We start from the raw sequence: 20,111 nt of genomic DNA, 5'->3' as shown, positions 1-20,111 counted from the left end.
TATCTACAAATGCTTGTCCTTACAGGCTTCCGTATATCTTTGAAAAAAGAAAGCGCAAATTTTGATTTCAACCTGTCATTTAAAGAACTGAACATATTCACTCACATACTTTTAGATATAAACATGTTTTGTAATAAAATTTCGCTTTCCTCGATTTTTCATTAAAAAAATTCTATTCATCTTTTAATTAGCATTTGTAATATTCTAACTATTTATCTTTTAATTAGCATTTGTAATATTCTAACTGGTTTCATTTATGCATGTCACCAAATGTAAAATAAAAAAATGTAATAAAAAATTAAATTTAAAAAAATTAAAGTCTAACATTTTGTACATTTTATTTCACATTTTGTTTATGTAACTATGGATATACAATATGACAAAGGAAAAGAAACGGTTTTGTTGATGTTTCCAAATATTATGTAAGTTATAATAAAATGAGTATAGGCACAATTAGATTAAGACATAAGTGTGTACGTAGCTCAGTGGATGTTCACCAAAGTATTTTCATCAGATAATAGATCAATTATTTTAAGTAAAATGTTTTCTTTACATAAATATAAAACAAGTATAAAAATCTAATTTCTCATATGTTATGACAGCCATTCAATACATAATGTTCTGGTCTAATCTCTCATATAACAACGAAAATAGAACATTTATTAGTTTTTTTTCTAGATAAGAACATCAGAGTTACACATTTCTCACATCGTTTAATGCATCTCCGGAGACAGTTTTTGCAGATGTAGAAATTCATACATAAGAGGGATATTTGCTGATCTGACCCCATCTCTTGATTTTGATAGCTTCTTTAATTTTCTAAAAACTGAAGCATTATGTGCTACTGCAATTGTGGTAAACTTTGCCAAGAAATTTCTCATCTCAATTCTGGTAATAGAACAATGCAAGCATGACGTTGCCAACAGCAAGTTGCAGTCTTAAATTTTTTTGGATATAGTCTGTTCAAGTGCTTCCAAGGCATTAACCAGGCTTTAGTGTCTGAATCGCAGTTACAGACCCAAGTTTCATCCTGTGCAATTAGTCTTATTTTTATAGTCCTGGGTGAATAAATCCAGAAAATACTTGTCACGATATTGTTTTGGCCGAATTTTCACATTTTATGTAATGAAACTTTTGGAGTATTTTTAACAACTCTTTTGGTAGCAGACTTGTTATCTATGTCTGTCATATTTGTAAATTAGATTTGATTAAAATGCCTGGACATTTTCGTGATTGAGATCGTTCTGTTGTTCTTGATTCATGAGACTGGTATACAATGTTGAGGTCTCTATAAATTGATTGGTTTTGTGATGGTTGTTGTTCTGCTGGGATTTTTTGTAATGCTAGTATACCATTTTGAGGTATGGATTTTGAAAGATCATTAGATATTGTTTCTTCTATGTGTGTTCATATGACGAAACAAATTTGACTAAAATGTAAAAAAAGCACTTCACAATGAAGTGGTTTGTCCCCTGTATGTGTTTTCATTTGACACAAATTTGACACCTGTGCAAAAAAGACAATACACTTTACAAAATGTGTTTTTCTCTCTGTTTTAATTTTCTTATCATTGTTTTTCCAGATAGGGCATTCTACCAGCTGCCAAATATTCTTTCTTTACTTTAATTACTCAAACCGAAAGATCTTTTTAAGATTCTAACCGTCCCTTGAAGAGCAATTGTTGGTATTTCTTTTGCACTTGGTTCACCAGGTATATTCACCAGATAGTTTTTGAAATTCTTTTTCATTAGCCTCATTGCTCCTATAATTACTAATTTTCTTTTGTATGTGTTTGCATATAACGCAAAAAATATCCCTTCTATGAAAAAAAACCCCACATAGTTCACAAGAATGTGGTTTGTCCCATGTGCGTTTTCATATGACACAACAAATTTGACTTCTGTGCAAAAGAAGTACCACATATTTCACAAGAATGTGGTTTATCTCCGGTATGCATCTTCATATGATGCAACAAAGTTGACTTCCATGCAAAAAAAGAACCACATACTTCACAAGAATGTGGTTTCTCTCCCGTATGTGTTTTCACATGACGCGACAAAGCTGACTTCCATGCAAAAGAAGAACCACATACTTCACATGAATGTGGTTTACCTCCCATATGTGTTTTCATATGACTCAACAAATGTGACTTCCGTGCAAAAGAAGACCCACATACTTCACAAGAATATGGTTTCTCTCCCGTATGCATTTTCATATGACTCAACAAATGTGCTCTCTGTGCAAAAGAAGAACCACATACTTCACAAGAATGTGGTTTCTCTCCCGTATGTGTTTTCATATGACGCAACAAAGCTGACTTCCATGCAAAAGAAGAACCACATACTTCACAAGAAGATGGTTTCTCTCCCGTATGTGTTTTCATATGACTCAACAAATGTGCCTTCTGTGCAAAAGAAGAACCACATACTTCACAAGAATATGGTTTCTCTCCCGTATGTGTTTTCATATGACACAACAAATTTGATTTCAGTGCAAAAGAAGAACCACATACTTCACAAAAATATGGTTTCTCTCCCGTATGTGTTTTCATATGATACAACAAAGTTGACTTCCAAGCAAAAGAAGAACCACATACTTCACAAGAGTATGGCTTAGCTCTCATGTTTACTTGCATCTTATTCCAGAATGCAATGAAGTGTATGATTATAGGCACGCTAATAAATTCAACGTTAGGAAGTTTATATGAAGAACTTTATAATTATTTAAAACCTTTTTAAATCACACATGATGAAAGGCCCTTCTTATCCATTAATGAATTCCTTTTCGTGTTCAAGTTCTGAAAATGTAAAATAAATTTTAGAAAATACATTGAATGTAGTAAAACTGAATTTATTATCTACTGGGGGGTACCCTGCATTACCAGGGTGTTTGGAGGTGTGTGTGGGGGGAGGGGGTAAATCAAAACAAAATGGAAAATAAAGAGGTAATAACTCTGTTTAAATATGCTAAAAAAGAACAAAAACCGATGTTAAAACTTCTTTAAAATATCGGAAAAAACAGAAAGAAAATGAATGTGTAAGTGAACGATGTTGAAACTTTTTTTAGAAATCGGAAAAACAAAAAAAAAGTGATGGAAAAAAAGAATTAAAAAATGGCATAATAACCCTGTTTTAATATTATTAAAACTTTAAAAAGCGAAAAAAAACGTGCAATCTAAAGATAACGACGTCGTTTTTTCTGACTGAGCTATGGATGAAATTGGGTCGTGTTTTTTTTAATATTTCAGCTAATTCAAGAAAAAACAATTTTGGGGCATGCGTATATGGTAACTTGTCATGAAGGAACATTTTTTTGCTATAGAAAAGTGTACCAGTGAGGGTGAAGGAATTAATGTTTTTTCCAATTTTTCAATATTTTTAGTTCAAAGAGTCGAGCTTTAAAATGATACAAATCTCGCGAAAATCTGTCTCCTCTGTCAAAAGTTTTTGTGAGACATACAAACACACACACAAACATTTTGCCTTTTATATATATACGTAAGTTATAATAAAATGAGTAGAGTTTTATGCAATACTAGTTAATTAACAATTAGTTAACAAAATTAATTTGTTTCTATTTTTGAAGATTTAATTAAAAATCTTTACGTTTCTTTATTTTTGAGATGAGGATTGATTAGTCATATTATTTGGATTCTTCAGAAGATTGATAAGAGAGAAATCTCTTCTAAGGAAAACAACGCTGTTAGAAAATAGAAAAGACGGTGGCGATAGGAGGTGGGTGGATCATGTTGAGCAGTATTTAAGCATGACAGGAGCAGTGGATGAGGAAAAATGTCAGATAGCTCTCTTAACCACATGGGGCCTGGTCGAACAATTCATAAACACTCATATAAAACCATGAAAGTTTAACATGGGCAGAATTAAAGAGCTCTTTAGAGAACTATTATAGAATTGTTACAAAGCCTAAAAGACATATAGTCGAATTAGTGCACACGACACAGGGTAAGTTAGAAAGGATACATGACAATATATGCATAGATTAGAATAAGATAATTGTGATGAGATTTTTATGGAGGATAAGGACTTGGGCAGAACTTGGACATGCATAGATTTTAAGGCTTTAATAAAGTCACAAACAAGTTTGCCTGAACATTACCAGTCATTGATGACATATTAGCCTCACTCAGGTTGGCAAATTACTTCTTAAACTTAGATCTGAAATCAGGGTACAGTCATGTTAAATTGAATAAGAACGAGAAAGAAGAAACTTTGTTCACCTGCAACTAGGGTTTATTTCACTTTAACGTGATGCCATTTGGACTCACAAACATCCCCGGGATCTTCCAGGAATGAATGTCCATAGTTCTACAGGGACAGAAAGATTATGCATTACTGTATTTGGATGATATTTTAATGTTCTGAGATACAATGTTAAGTTAATTAGGGTATTACTAGCCAATTTTCATAGGTACAACGTCAGGTTGAAAGCTATACAGCGTGAGGTTTTAGAAGTACAGTATCTGGGGTTCAAAGTAAGTAAACACAGTATATAGCCAGACCCGGACAAAGTCAAAATCGATAAAATCTCGAATCCAACTATCATGAGACAATTCAGAGATTTCATTGGTATGACATCATACTATCGGCAATTTATAAAATTTTTTCTAAGATTGCCAAGCCGTTAGTTCATCTGATGAGGAAATATACAAGGTCTAATATGACAACACATCATTTTGCCTTTATAGCCTAAAACCGAAGCTCACAGATATGGTTATACTGGCTTAACCTGATCCTGAGAAGGACTACAGACTGTCACAAATGATGTATGATTTGAGGGAGGGTAAATATGTTAAAAACAAATTTACGTCTTATCCCATAAAGTTAGTGATATGCAGACGAGATGGTACTTGTAAATGTATGTGAGATAATGATAATGATGATTCCCAGTAGAAAGAGATGATAGCAATAAACTTTAATCTTGTTTGAGCCAAAATAGTTTTAATTGTATAAGAAGGTTGTATGACCATTCTACGTTGTTGGATTTCTATTAAAGGGAACAAGAGTAAGATAAAATGTTTAGATTTAAAGAGGCTGTTGCAAAAAAAGTTTATAGTGGACATGATAGTGTATTACTTGTCCCATCTTGACAACAAACTATTGATAAGGTTATATGTACCGTCGCATCTTAAAAAAAGAGTGTTAGTACAGTAACATGACAATAATGGTCATGGAAAAGACATTTCCTGCAAAAAATATTTTTGGTCGTGTTTATATAAGGAGGTGAATGAATACGAAGGAAATGTATGCTGTGCCAAACCAGAGATCTGAGGAAGCAACAACCTCAAATGCATTAGTGCGATCTGCCTCCTTTTCCTTTCATAAAACTGGCGTTGGATATTTTCGGGCCCTACCCAAGGACACTTTTGGGTAACCAGTACATAGTGATAGTAGATAGTGACTTTCATCGATATGTATAGTGGTTGGCTGGAGGCTTTTGCGGTTCCTAATAAAAGGTAGAAACAGTGGTGCATCTGTTGTTGGATGAAATTCTCCTCAGATTCGGGCAGATATTGACCGGAAAATGTTAACAAAGTGATGAAGAAGGCATTGGAGGACCTCAACATACATCATGTGACCACGTCATTTTATCACCAAACAAAGAAGTAGAAAGATTTCATAGGATGATGCATGACGGTTAAGCAAAAAAGATCAGAAACAATGAGTTGTCATGGGATTTGAGCAAAAAAGATCAGAAACAATGAGTTGTTATGGGATTTAAAAAAATTTTTTTACACAGGAATCACCATTTATCAAGGCCCGGAGACCACTTGAGGATAAGGTTTAGTGAGTATACATTAGTCAATATAGTTATAGCATAGTAAACATAAGCAGTGAGAATTTTGTAAATTGGATTACTTAGGAGGATGCTTCATCAAGAACTTGTTTACATCAGACTTGACTACAATCAGATCGTAGATAGCTGGAAAGCAGGCAATTGGAAAAGAGTTCCACAGGCATGCAATTCTAAGAATGAAGCTTTCTTCCTGGAATCTGCATTTAGGGTTAGGCACAGATAAAGAGTGTGTTTTTGTGAAAGTTTGGCAAGGGTTGAAGCTCAGCTGATCATTTGCCATGAAAATAACGATAAAGCAGAAGCAGGCTAACAATGTCTCTTCTGTGGGAAAGAGGTTGCAGGGAAGAGAAAGGGCATCCCCCACTAAGCTACGACAAAGTCTATTTTGAACTCTGTCAAGGCAGTTCGTGCCTAGATGTGGCAAGAGTACTCCATCATTGGCCGTTGTTGGCAGCTGTCAGATTTCATGTGAGCGAAACAACAAAATTATCACCATACTAGTTGTTCTACAACAGAGATGTGATCCTGTCATTAGATAATATATTAATACCTTGTAGAGTATACTATGGTGATGAGCAACACGAGATCGCTCTAAAAAGATGCATCAATCTTTTACTTTGGTAAGGGATAACATTCAGAAAGTTAGAAAAAAACTGATAGAGAACAAGAATAAGAAAATAAAGTCAGTAGATTTTAAGATTGGAGATCTGCTTTATTATAAGAACCACCAGAATAACAATAAGGCGGATGTGAAAAATCTGTGGGCAACTTTGATTGAGCCACAGAACAAACCGATATCCTTATATGAAGGAGTCAACATCAACGGGAGAAGCCGTTAATGGATCGTAGAATCATTACATATAGCATGACATTAAAAATTGCAAATAATTTGGACACAAATTATCCGCTGTATCATTGTTTGCAGATGTCAAAGACAGTACTAGAAAAGACAATAATCAAGTCCATCTGGAAAAGCCTAGAGTTTGTTCGGAGTTTTGAAGTGGGGAAGAGGAACCAGTGAAAGTGAATTGTTTAGGTTGGGTAAGATCTATATTCTTTTTTTAAAAAAATATTCCTTTCTCGGCGTTCGTTTCATACGTGACACTTTGGAAGATGATTTCAGCTAACAATTTTGACAGAGTATGTGAAGCGTTAGGAAGAAGTTATGAAAGAAAAGATTATGAGAAAAACAAAAGAAATTATTTTTTTCTTGTTTATAAACTCAAGCATGGAAGTCATCAAGTGTCATCTACCGATGTTAATTTTAAATTATCAGATGGTATTCACCATGCATCGCGTGTTCCTCATATTAAAACATTTAACAAAAGAAAAAAGAAACTTATTCTTGGAAAGAAAAAATTGAGTTAACAAGACAATAACGAGTTTTCAAGCAATGTAAACAATGTAATTCCTTATGTTATGAATGGTGGCCACTACTGATAACGTAAAGATTTACTTAGTTAAATATCAATACAACTACTTGTTTGTGGCAATTTCTAATGTGATATTCGTTTTCAGCATACCGAAAACCTATAGAATTCGTCATGGTAAAGACGACTGTTAAGGTTGAAAGTAAGTAACAATTTACTAAAACGGCTTTCAGGCAGCCCCTCCCCCAAATATCACTATGTGGCCAGGAAGTGGGTGCTCATTTTACATTAAATTTATACAGAAAAGTGATCCACATTTTTTGAAAAAAAATGATTTCCTCATGTCATGAAAACTAATTTTCTGCACCACTTTTGAAGTATTTATTCATTTTCAGCATCCTTGAAAACCGATAAAAGTCGTCATTGTAAAGAATTTTTGTAATTTGAAAGATTTTAGACCTTTTTATGTTTAAGGCAGTAGTGATAACAAAATCTGATTTTTTTTACTTGTGAAACAGTAGGTACCTCCAATGCGTGCCACAGTTTAAACCCCCCTGTATGTAACATGATGTAACTGTAATTAATTTATTATTATCATCCTAATTTTTTACTATTTAAAAGAAGCTTCAAATAAACTAATATTTAAAAAAAAAATTTACAGCTTACAAAAATAATGAAAATGCGAGACAAAAATCGTGTTTACATTATCGACACATTAAAACAACGTTCCTATGTAGTAATGTGTTTTAAGCTGTTGACACGCCTATGTTTTAAAAATCTAACAAAAATCAAATAATAGTCATATTTACCTCAAATTTTCGATATTTATTCATTATTAAATAAACTTACATATTAAAAGTAGGTTTCGTTAAATATATTAGAGTTTTTTGTAGGTGTTCTAGCTCCTCCCATATTACGTGTTATGAAAACTGAAAAAAATAAATGTAGGTCGATAAAAATTTCAACATTTTTTAAAGATGGAAAAATCAAATAAATAAAAAATAGTTATATATATATATATATATATATATATATATATATATATATATATATATGTATATATATATATATAAAATCCCATAATTTGTTTCACTTACCTCAAAGTTGTAAATAAAATTGGACATAAAATCATTAATATTATGTTAAAAACATAAGATGAACAATTTTTCTTGATTTTTTTTTCTCGGTAACATAATTATTTGAATTACAACAAAAAAGTCGAATTCTAAAAAATAATTATTTTTAAAAAGCGTTAAATGATATTAAATTCAAATATTACGTGATATGAATTTAAACCGATTTTTTATATAACAGGTTTCCAATATTAAAAAAATATATTCATATAATATATGATTCTTGAGATAATAAAAATTGCAAAAAATAAATCGACCAAAAAAAATTCGTTTCGATTTGATTATTTTAAATGACAGAGGTTGAAATCAAAATTTGCGCTTTTTTTTTTCAAAGATATACGGAAGCCTGTAAGGATAATCATTTGTAGATACATGTCTCAACAGAACAGATTTAAATTAATTTTATCGTCTGTCTAGTTCATTATTAAAAATCTATTTTCTTTACAAAAGGTAAGTTTTATATTATTTTTTATAGATTTTTATTGTTCATTTTTTATTGTATATTTCATTTATTGTACATTTCATTTATTCAGAAATTTCTGATAAATTTATCGTTTAATGTATAAATTTTGAATTCTTTGCGGGTTTTTTTTCATATCTTGAAATCATTAACACAGACTAGCTGTTTTTCGTAATATATGAGAAATTACTTTTTGTGAACTTATGCACTTATTTTACTGTTCTAAAATAATAACGATAGTAAAATAACGTTATTTGCAAATAATTTTTATAGTGCTAATGCTCTCCCATAGAAATTACAACTGATGACGTCGTGTTTTTTGTTTAGAATTATGACATAGTACACAACAGTTTGGAGGTACCTATGAAAAAACATAAAATTTATAAAATTATTTTTTTTCTTTTTAGTATTGAAAACAAAAAAACAATCGACAGCGAAAAATTTTCAACGATAAACCAACATTTTCATTAGGATTATTCGCATTTTTTTTTTTTTTCTGATTTCATGTTTTAATAAAAGACACAGAGAAATTAAAGAACTCTGTACGTGAAAACGCATATAGAATTGGCCACCACTGATAACATAAAGAATTACGTATTGACCTTTTTTTTCTGTTTAAGTCAATTTTGAAAACAAAATCTGATAAATTAGTGACCATTCGATAATAATCCGATGAAAAAAAAGATGAAAAAAATACACATACGTGAATATAACGTAGTAATACTTACATTTTTAACGTATTCTGCAAATGCACAAAAATCTATATTAAAATCATGTAGTAATACTTGGTTTTTTGCTTTATAATCTGCTTTCGATTAACTTTATCTGCTTTTATAAAGGAAACGATTTTTTTTTTTTAACTATGATTGACTTTACAAGTTCAACTTAAGATTCAAGATGACGAACAGAAGAGCAAGTTCGCAGAAAACAAAATTGAAGAGGAAAAATAAAAAATAAATCATTTCGAAATAGAGCCGATCTATTTGGTGAATATCATGGATAAAATTATTATTATTTTATTTAACATTTTAATATTTACATGAGAGAGAACAGATTACAAGTTTCATCTTTATTAATTCTCTAATTCGTTGCACGTGCAATTTAATGGCGGAAACTGATAGCCGCCGTTTCGTATTTTTATTAATGTTTCCGATTATTTCTTGATTGTTTTAAAAGATTATTCTAAAGTTAATCTATACGATAAAAAAATTAACTAAACAGATTAAATGTTAAAAAAATCACAGGGGGAAAAAAGTTATAATGAAAACTGTTATCACGTTGGAAGAAACTGACAAATTCATCTAAATTAAGAAGTTAAATAAATTCCTTGTAAAACCAAAACATCCCTTGAAAAATAAATACTAGTTTTCTGTGACTATTTCAAAGTAGTAAAATAAAAGGTAACATAGTTCGTCTCAAAGTTGTATCAAGAAGCAGAACAGCAAAAACATGAAATCCTATCCTACGGAAACGAAACGAAACGAAACTTCTTCGTTTTTTTTTTTTTTTTTTTTTTTTTTTTAATACTGCAATAGTTTTAATTATTTCTTCACTTTTCACCGCAACAAAAAATAAAGTAGATGAGTATATTTTAATAAAAAAAATATTAGGCGCATTCAAAATAATTAAAAATAACAATTCACCGTTTTGGAGAATTTTGTTAAGCAAACAAAAAAAAAGTGACAAAGCAAAATAAGTTACTCTTCTACATACCTGGATAAGTTATGTATTTTAATGATTTTATTCGGTTCGATAAGTTATGTAAATACATAGCTTTTGCAGTTAGGTAGAAATCTACCTGCAAAAGTTATGTATTTTAATGCTTTTATTCAGTTTGATAAGTTACTCTTCTACCTACTTGGATAAGTTATGTATTTTAATGCTTTTATTCGGTTCGATAAGTTACTCTTCTACCTACCCGGATAAGTTATGTATTTTAATGCTTTTATTCCATTCGATGAGTTACTCTTCTACCTACCTGGATAAGTTATGTATTTTAATGCTTTTTGAGGAAAATTTATTCACTACATCCCGCGAAGGTTATCCCACGAGGTGTATGTCAATTAAGCTTTAAAGAAAAGACAAAGGAAATGGAATGTAATACTAACAGGACCTAAATGAATAACAAAGAGCCAAAACGAGACGGAGATTGGCGTCCAACTGGGGACTATAGACGACTCAATGCCATGACGGTACCTGATCGTTACCCAATCCCGCATATTCAGGACTTTGCTTCCTCTCTGCATGGTTGTAAGACTTTCTCTAAGCTAGATCTGGTTAAGGCTTATCATCAGATCCCGGTGAATCCGGCCGACATACCCCAAACTGCGGTTACAACTCCATTTGGAGCGTTTGAATTTCTTACTATGCCTTTCGGCCTACGTAACGCTGCCAGTACTTTTCAGCGCTTTATGGATGAAGTAGTGCGCGATTTAGATTTCGTCTATAACTATATAGATGACATTCTCGTGGCTAGTGCCTCACCTGAGGAACACGTCACTCACCTCCGCCTACTTTTTGAACGGTTTCAGCAATACCAAGTGAGGATTAACCCTGGTAAATGCGTTTTCGGTGTTACGTCACTAGTTTTCCTGGGCCACATTATCAGCCCAGACGGTATATCTCCGTTGCCGGAAAAGGTGAAGGCTCTACAAGACCTTCAACCACCCACTTCACTTCGCCAACTTAGGCACTTCCTTGGTCTGTTGAATTACTACAGACGCTTTATCCCACACTGTGCGGATCTCTTAGCTCCTCTTTCCGACCTGTTACGTAACAGGAAGAAGAAAAACGAGCAGATCTCACTTAATGAGATCCAACTTAGAGCATTTGCTGAAGTGAAAAATAAACTAGCGACGACATCTTTGCTGGCACATCCTGTACCCGATGCCCAGTTTTCACTGGTCGTTGATGCATCGGGCACAGCTGTAGGTGCAGTGCTGCAACAGCAGCACCAACAACAGTTACAACCTCTTGCATACTTTTCGCGACAGCTGAAACCGGCCGAACAACGTTACAGCACGTTTGGCCGTGAACTACTGGCAATGTACCTCGCAGTGAAACACTTCCAACATTCACTGGAGGGCCGACAATTTGTGATCTACACCGATCACCGTCCGCTTACATACGCACTGCGTGCTAAGCCGGACAAATATTCTCCCCGCGAAAGACGCCATTTGGACTTTGTTTCGCAGTTTACTAGCGATATCCGACATATCGCGGGTGAGCAGAACGCAGCAGCAGACGCATTGTCTCGCCTGCCCATCAATTCTCTGTCCTCACCATCGGATATCGATTTGCAACAGATGGGCTTAGACCAGCCAAGTCTGGACACGTTGGATCCATCGTCACCTGAATTCGCGACTTGCAAATTCGCATATCTGCCCGTGCCTACTTCTGACATGCAGATCATCTGTGACACCTCAACGGATTCACCTCGACCATTCGTTCCAACGACCCACCGTAGAGTTGTTTTCGACACTCTACACAACCTGGTACACCCCGGACGCAAAGCCACAGTAAAGCTGATTACAGCTAGATTTTTCTGGCCTAACATGAGGCGTGACATCACTGCTTGGTCACGTTCCTGTGTATCCTGCCAAAAGTCAAAGGTGCACGAGCATATCCGCGCACCCCTTGGAACATTCAGCACCCCAGACGCTCGGTTTAGCCATGTTCACATTGACTTGGTTGGACCATGGCCGGTCAGTCAGGGATTCACTTATCTCCTGACCTGCATAGACCGTTTCACACGGTGGCCAGAAGCCATCCAACTCAGTGACATTTCGGCTGAATCTGTAGCGCGAGCCCTTATATCAGGCTGGATATCGCGCTACGGAGTTCCCACTACAATCACCACTGATCGTGGTGCACAATTCGAATCCCACCTATTCCGGGAACTGTCCAAGATCCTCGGGATCACTCGCATTCGGACAACAAGCTATCACCCTGCTTCAAATGGGATGATAGAACGCTTCCATCGCCAATTGAAAGCTGCATTACGCGCTTACCCTGATCAACAGCGATGGAGCGAGTACATACCGGTCATCCTTCTTGGCTGTCGGGCATCAATCAAGGAGGACCTGGGATATTCCGCAGCCGAACTGGTCTATGGAGCACCTCTATCGTTGCCAGGTCAGATGCTGACCCCGATAGAGGATATATCAACTGACACAGCTCTATATGTCAACAGACTACGATCTTATCTCAGTAAGCTACCGCCGATGCACCCTAGGGAACAGACCATTAAATCTTTGGTTCCGAAGGACATAGCAACATGGACTCACGTGTTCCTTAGAAAGGACGCAGTAAAAGCCCCCCTAACTTCACCTTACACTGGCCCTTATCGCGTGCTTTCACGCACTGATAAAACTTTTATCCTAGACATTAGTGGTAAAAAAGAGACAGTATCGGTGGATAGGGTAAAAAGAGCCTTTCTGGACACATTAACACCTGAGCCACACATTCCTCCAACATACACACAGCATAATCATACACCTGAGGTAAATGTTCCACGTGAGAACAATTATGTGACCACTACACGTAGTGGTCGACGGGTACATTGGCCGAAGAGACTTTGCAAAACAGTGTATTTCTGTTGAAAAAGAACATTTTTTCTTCTTTCCTTTTTAGAACAGAACGTTTTCTGCAAATATTCCAACTTTTCACAGAAAAGTAAGAACATTTTTTTTCTGCAAGAAAATAACCTAAAGAGACAGACATTTCTTATTGTATTTTTCTTTCTGCTATTTGTTATGCTACCTTTGTCTCTGTCGGCTTTCAGCCTAAGCAGGGGGTTATGTAGCAGACACAAATAGACCCCTTTTCTTCTCGCGCATTCGCTTCCTCTGAGTGAGTGATGAGGCGTTAAACTGTCCAATCTGAGGACTTGCACACGAATACAAATTAACCCCTAGGGACCAGACAGCTTCCGGTCCCAGAAGAAAACTCTCTCTTACGCTACCAGCCTTCGTCGGTGCTAGACGCCTGTTCTCTTCGCTGCTCCTACTAAAGGTATTGACGACAGCCGCGGGCTGTAACTACCTCGTAAGGCAGTGGACCCGACTCTACTTTCTTCCTTGAGTACGCTTTGTAAATAAACCTTTCCCTTGTTAAGTTGAAGAAGTTGTTTGTCATTGTTCATAGAATTGTGTTATTTTATTTTATTTTATTAGGGAAATTCCCTAAAGATACTTCAAGAACATGAAAGCATTAACATTTATTAGGGAGAAAAGATCACGGAGGTTTGGGAAGAAAGAAAAGAGCAAAGTTGCAAAGTTCTATTTTCAAAATATACTCAAATACAAATGTTCAGATGTTCACCAGTTCGACTGTAAAGTAGATTCCTAGAATTGTCCTTCAGACAAGCGCAAAGCTTAATTAAACAAACGAGAGATACATCAGAAATTAGATCTTGCCCTGATGCGAGAAACGGAAGTTTTTGTCATATCGAGTGCGGAGAAAAGGAGATTTTGAACATCTGCAGGGTAGTCCGGGCGGCACTTCCGGGAAAAAGAAAAAAGAAGAAATTAAGAAAGAAAAGGCAACACGTGGCCGGACAGAAAAAAAAATCACAGCCGCTGCGGGATCTTCTATTCACAAGTGAAAGGTATTTTATTGCGTGCTTTTGTGTTCATTCCATAGTTGCCGTATTACGCGTCATCTCCACAACGTGACAATCAGACAAGCCGTGCCTATACCCCACGTCACGGAACAACCACATCATAACAGATAAGCCATCTCTAAACCCTGCTCTCGCCTTTAGACGACCCTTACAACTTAACGAGACTTTACTGTTGCTATTATAGATGCAGGGAAGGATTCAACAATACCTCATCTGATTTGTGGTAAATAAATATATTTCAATCTACTCAGTTATCGTATTCTCGTTTTTTGCAACTATCGTATTTTTGTTTTGCAACCATATGCATTTCTCGCCCACAATACATAGAATATAACACTGGTGTCAAGCGTGTAGCAAAACAAGAATGGAATATTCCAGCCTTTCTCGATCAGAAATCCTAGAACTCATTATGCAACAAAAAGCAGCAATTCTTCAAACGAAAATTGACATGGAGCTTGCCGATAACCCACGAACACAATTAATCATCGATGAACTGAAAACAGACCTCCACGAACTTTTAGCTGCCCTGCAAACTACTGCACTCGACCGCTCATACACGTCATTACAACACACCACTCACTATAAACTTCTGCTACGAGAGCAGTCACTTCGGGATGCCACAAAATCCATCTTGACTTTTGAACCAGGTAACGATGCACACTGCTTAATTACTGACCTTAACAAGGCTTACACCATAACATGTTAAGCCAGAGTTAAGGGAATATCCAGCGATGGAGAAGGAGTTTGTCAAGCTGGCAAAACAGCTCCTTAACGAAGGCATATTCCAGCAGATGGAAGACTCAAGACAGTCCACATCATCGTTCGAGGAACTAAAGGCTTATCTCATCTCCACCCACAGTAGCCAAATGACGAGTTTTCAGTATCTGAGCAGAGCGTGGGACCTTCAGCACCATGAGGGAGAGAAGCTCACTGATTTTGCAGGCCGACTGGAAAACACAATCCGAGAGGCTACAGTCCACATCATGGCTAAATTCAAGTCGGACAACCAAAATGCTGAGATGTCAGCCGAAACGGCTTTTTCCTTAATGGGGGCCATGCTCATGAGCGAAAAGATCAAGGCATGGGCACCCAACATCTACCCACACCTCGTGAAAACCATGGACAGACACTACACTGCGGGCAGTATAGCCATCGATGCACAATGCTATCTTGATTGTGACATCAAAACGCACATTACCACTGCTGATGAAACCAATGTATTAATCGCGAGCCACCCTACACATTCCGACAAGCCTCAAAAGTGATGAGATATTAGCTGACGTAAAGCTACAGCTACTAGAGTTAGACAAGTATCTGTGCCGAACACATGGAAACAACCCATCCATTGGTAATAGGAACGATCGGACCAACCCCTCCTCCAACATGAAGCACAACCGGGCAAGAAAAGGCACAGGCAGTGTGCAGGAACTTTTTACTAGGCCGCGCATGCTTCATCGGCGACAGGTGTCCGTATTTTCACCCTCCCCGTGCTCAAGCACACATAGCGACTACTGACACCAGTTTACATGGGACAGATAGTGATCAGAATAGCTGTGAACATGCGACGCTCTTCAACAAATTGGATTTTCAGTTGGGACCAAGCGAGATGTGATGACTCGTCCCCAGGTCCTCGACTCCACTAAACATTATCACACATTTAACTTCTAAATCCAACCTAATCTCCGATCACCACTTGTCCAGATCAACTTCCACAGCAATGGCATCATGTTCTCCGACATGGGCATGCTGGATTCCGGATGCACAACTAGTATCATCCCCATCTCTCGCTTACCTAAAGATGTGAAAAAGAATCGGAGGGAACATCTCTATTTTGGGCAAGCTAACCTGTGACATTACCTTGGGCGATGGTACTTCCCCCCCCCGCTTTCTGCGACTGATCACGACAGCAGACATTCACATCCTGATTGGTCAGAACATACACACACTCTCATCCTACACTATCTATAACCAGAAGGCTACTGTCGAGCTTGCACGCACTGTCCCGTCTGGGCAGCTATCATATACCGTTCCGCTCTCTACAGCTGTCAATCTAAAGAAACAGAATCACATCCTTGCACACAGAGACCAAGATAATTCCAATGAGGAACCACGGATCACCGCAAGATGTGGATTGACTCTCAACGAAAAACTCCACTGGCTGAAATAAACTGCAGGCCTATCACTTCCAGACCATCATAACCGTAGTGAATTAGAAGCCATCGCCGATTTACTCATTAAATATGCGGACATCCTTGGCACCGATGATAATAAAAGGGGCACTATCATCAGACGCATACGCATTCCAACCAACGGCCAATCCAGGAGCCAAAAACAACATCCCATAGCCCAAGCACTGGAGGATGAGGTGGATGCGGAAATCACCCGCATGGCGCCTGAGGGCGTTATCGAACCTTGCGATAATCCTAAGAGATTTAACAGTCCCATTTTCGCCGTCCATAAGAAAAACGGAAAAAAGCCGAGTTGTTTCAAACTTTAAGAGAACCCTCAACAAGGTATTGGTCGATCTTGACCCATATCCGATGCCTACCATTGACTCCACATGCAACAAGATTGGCGAAAGTAACAGGTAGTTCTCGACGCTCGACCTGCGCAATGTCTATTGGTAAAGTGTTATCGACGAACTTGACCGCCATAAAACGGCCTTTACTTGGAAAGGACGTTGTTTCCAATACACCCGTCTAGCCTTTGGTTTAATATCCGCTGGTCAAATCTTTTCCCGATACATAGCCGATGCTCTTGACACAGTGGCTTCACGTGTGAATATATCATCTTATATCGATGATAATCTTGTACATGCCAAAACCTTTGGGGAATATATAACTGCGCTGGAACAATTATTTATCGCTCTTCGCAAGTTTGGATTAAAACTAAACACGGAGAAATTCATTTTCCTTGCATCCAAAGCAAAATTCCTCGGCTGCATTGTGAATAGCGACGGGTTCAAAGCTGACCCCGAATATGTACGTGCCATCATCGACATGAAACCCCCGACAGCGAGAAAGGAGTTACAAAGTCTCATTGGACGCCTCGTATGGATTCGACAATTCATCGAGACACGCTTATATAAGAGCATCCGAACAGATATGTTCTCCAATCTGATGGCCCCCATAAACGAACTAAACAAGCCTGGACGGACATTCGTCTGGACCAAAAGTGCCAACAAAGCCTTCGAGAAAATTAAGAAGCGCCTTGCTTCAGCACCAATCATCTCATTCCCCGACTTCTTCGGACTCTTTACCCTCACCACTGACGCCAGTGACATCGCATGCGGTGCTATTCTCATGCAAGAGGATGAGCACGGCCAGAAGAAAATCATAGCAGTGGCCTCACACACATTTAACACGACAGAACGCAACTGGTCAACGACCGAATGCGAGACTAATGCTATAAAATGGGGCATCACCAAATTCGATTACTTTCTGCGTAGTCGTCCATTCGTTGTCCTCACAGATCACCCGTTCCTTACATACTTGGATCAACATGTATTTAACAACAAGACCCAACACCTGCAGGGAAGGTTTTCAAACTCCAAGGCTCCAGTCTAAACATCTACGTCCCATCCTCGTGCCTTGGCAAAATCAAGAGCTCCCAACTACTCCCTAGGACACATACACATAGGAACATCATGCATCATAAGCATCGATGCATTTCATACCACATAAACCATTCCGGTTGTAGAGATAGCCGAACACATGGGTATTGCAGCAGAACAAATCTCTGATGACACACTTTCAAAAATCATCAAAGCCCTTCAGTCTGGACGCTACTCAACTCGACCCCAAAGACAACAAGCACATGCACCATGATCTGCGAAGATAGAAATTGCGAGTGGATGGACGTCCTCGAATCTGTAGTATCCTCGATGAATGCCACAGCCAACACTGCCACTGGCGCATCTCTGCACTACGTTATCACCGGCCGCCAAACACACATCGGTCTACCGAAGATCCCCGCCAAGACATAGTTCATAACAATCCAGGTGCTTATGGTATGCAAATAAACGCTTTGCTTTGACAGGTGCACCAACGAGTTGCCTTGGCGAACAATGAGACTGACCAAAAAATGCAAGCCAAACTAAACCAAGGCACCTTTAAAGACCCTATACAGGTTAGCGACAGAGTACTTCTCCACCCACCGAAATCCACAATAGCCCACTTGTCACACCTGCCTTGGATAGGTTATTTTGTAATCACCAAAACGAACGGTTTGGTGATCCAAGTAAAAAATGAAAACGGTGAAACAGATTGGGTTCCCTGCGGACACATCCGCCGGCTTGTACCGCAACCAAATAACATACAACACAGGGATCTACCACTTCCACCTCCGCCTCTATTCACACCGAGCCAAATTCCCGATCACCCATTGACTCGATTCCCCACACTTTCGTCAGGGGGGAATCACAGCTCAAATGACTGCAGTTCCAGAGGTGGTGCGGAAAGTCAAAATCTAACGAAATGCTCAACATGTGGGCAGTTCCCAGCACGTTTCCAAGACTTTGTTATGTGCCAGCAGACAAAGTAAAAAACATGCACATGCGGGCGGGCGACGACCACATGGCAACAGTTTCGAATCATGGTCAGATCTAAGGCGGCTGTTACAAGATGAGATCTTGCCCTGATGCGAGAAACGGAAGTTTTGTCATCTTGAGTGCGGAGAAAAGGGGATTTTGAACATCTGCGGGGTAGTCCAGGGGGAACTTCCGGGAAGAAAAAAAAAGGTAACACATGGTTGACCAGAAAATCGCAGCCACTACAGGATTTTCTATTCACAAGTGAACGGTATTTATTTATGTGCTTTGGTGTTTATTCGATAGTTGCCGTATCATGCGTCATCTCCATAAAATAAATAAAAATCCGGATAAAATACTGTTAAAAACTCGCTCAATATATGTTACCGTGACATAGGTTGACATATATTCGGCGGGTTTTTAATAGTATTTTCTATAGTTTTTTTTTTTTTTATTTATAACACCTTTTTCTAAATTTACGGTGTTAAAGAGGGTGTGAGACGTCATCTTGAATTTTCGAATACATCAGTAAACACTGTATGTTTTTTGAGCTGAATAAACATGTTACATTGAATAAAAACACAAAAAATATATCCAGTTTGGTAGAAAAGTAACTTATCTTGCCTTTGATAACATTTATTTGTTATATATTTGTTTTTTGACAACTTTTTCGAATCTATGTGTACAGTAATACAAACCCGCATTTTCTCGCCCACAATATATAGAAAATAACACATATTTACACACACACACACACACACACACACACACACACACACACACACACACACATATATAAATACACGAAATTTTTAAGTGAAAAAAATAATTTCGAAATCGAATAAATTAAAATTAGTTTACTTAACAAAACAGCAGAGTTAAATTCCAAGATTAACTTTTAAACCGTCTTTTCAATTAAAAAAAAACATCTTTTTTTAAATACAAACAAATTACAACAATTATAAATGCTGTTTTCTTTTTAAAATAGTTGTCTATTTTCCATGCATTATGTCCCTTCAACAGTTATCTCCCTTGTCCGGACATTTTTCTTATGGACTCGACACCGGCAGATTGACCGGTGTTTTGTCCCCTAATTGTCAGCAGCCTTTCTAACCCACATGTCTCTGTCTTTTATTTTCTGTTGTCCTTCGCCGTTTTAAGTCATCTCCGGTAAGAAACATTA

At 37.2% G+C, this 20,111-nt stretch overlaps 1 long non-coding RNA gene across 1 annotated transcript; it reads right to left on the bottom strand.

Annotated features, from left to right (window-relative positions):
* Positions 1 to 321: 321 nt before the first annotated feature.
* Positions 322 to 9,664, bottom strand: LOC145270631 (uncharacterized). Its single transcript, XR_013865480.1, has 2 exons — positions 9,506 to 9,664; positions 322 to 2,797 (listed from the first exon to the last, which is right to left on the bottom strand). It is a non-coding gene; the product is annotated as an uncharacterized LOC145270631 (long non-coding RNA).
* Between the last annotated feature and the right edge of the window lie 10,447 nt (positions 9,665 to 20,111).

Source organism: Euprymna scolopes, chromosome 46 (genome assembly GCF_053919585.1).
Source record: "Euprymna scolopes isolate OS-2025 chromosome 46, ASM5391958v1, whole genome shotgun sequence".
In the NCBI taxonomy this organism is placed as follows: Eukaryota; Metazoa; Mollusca; class Cephalopoda; order Sepiida; family Sepiolidae; genus Euprymna; species Euprymna scolopes.
The sequence above is the reverse complement of the archived record's forward strand: the minus strand, read 5'-3'. Positions and strand labels throughout refer to the sequence as shown.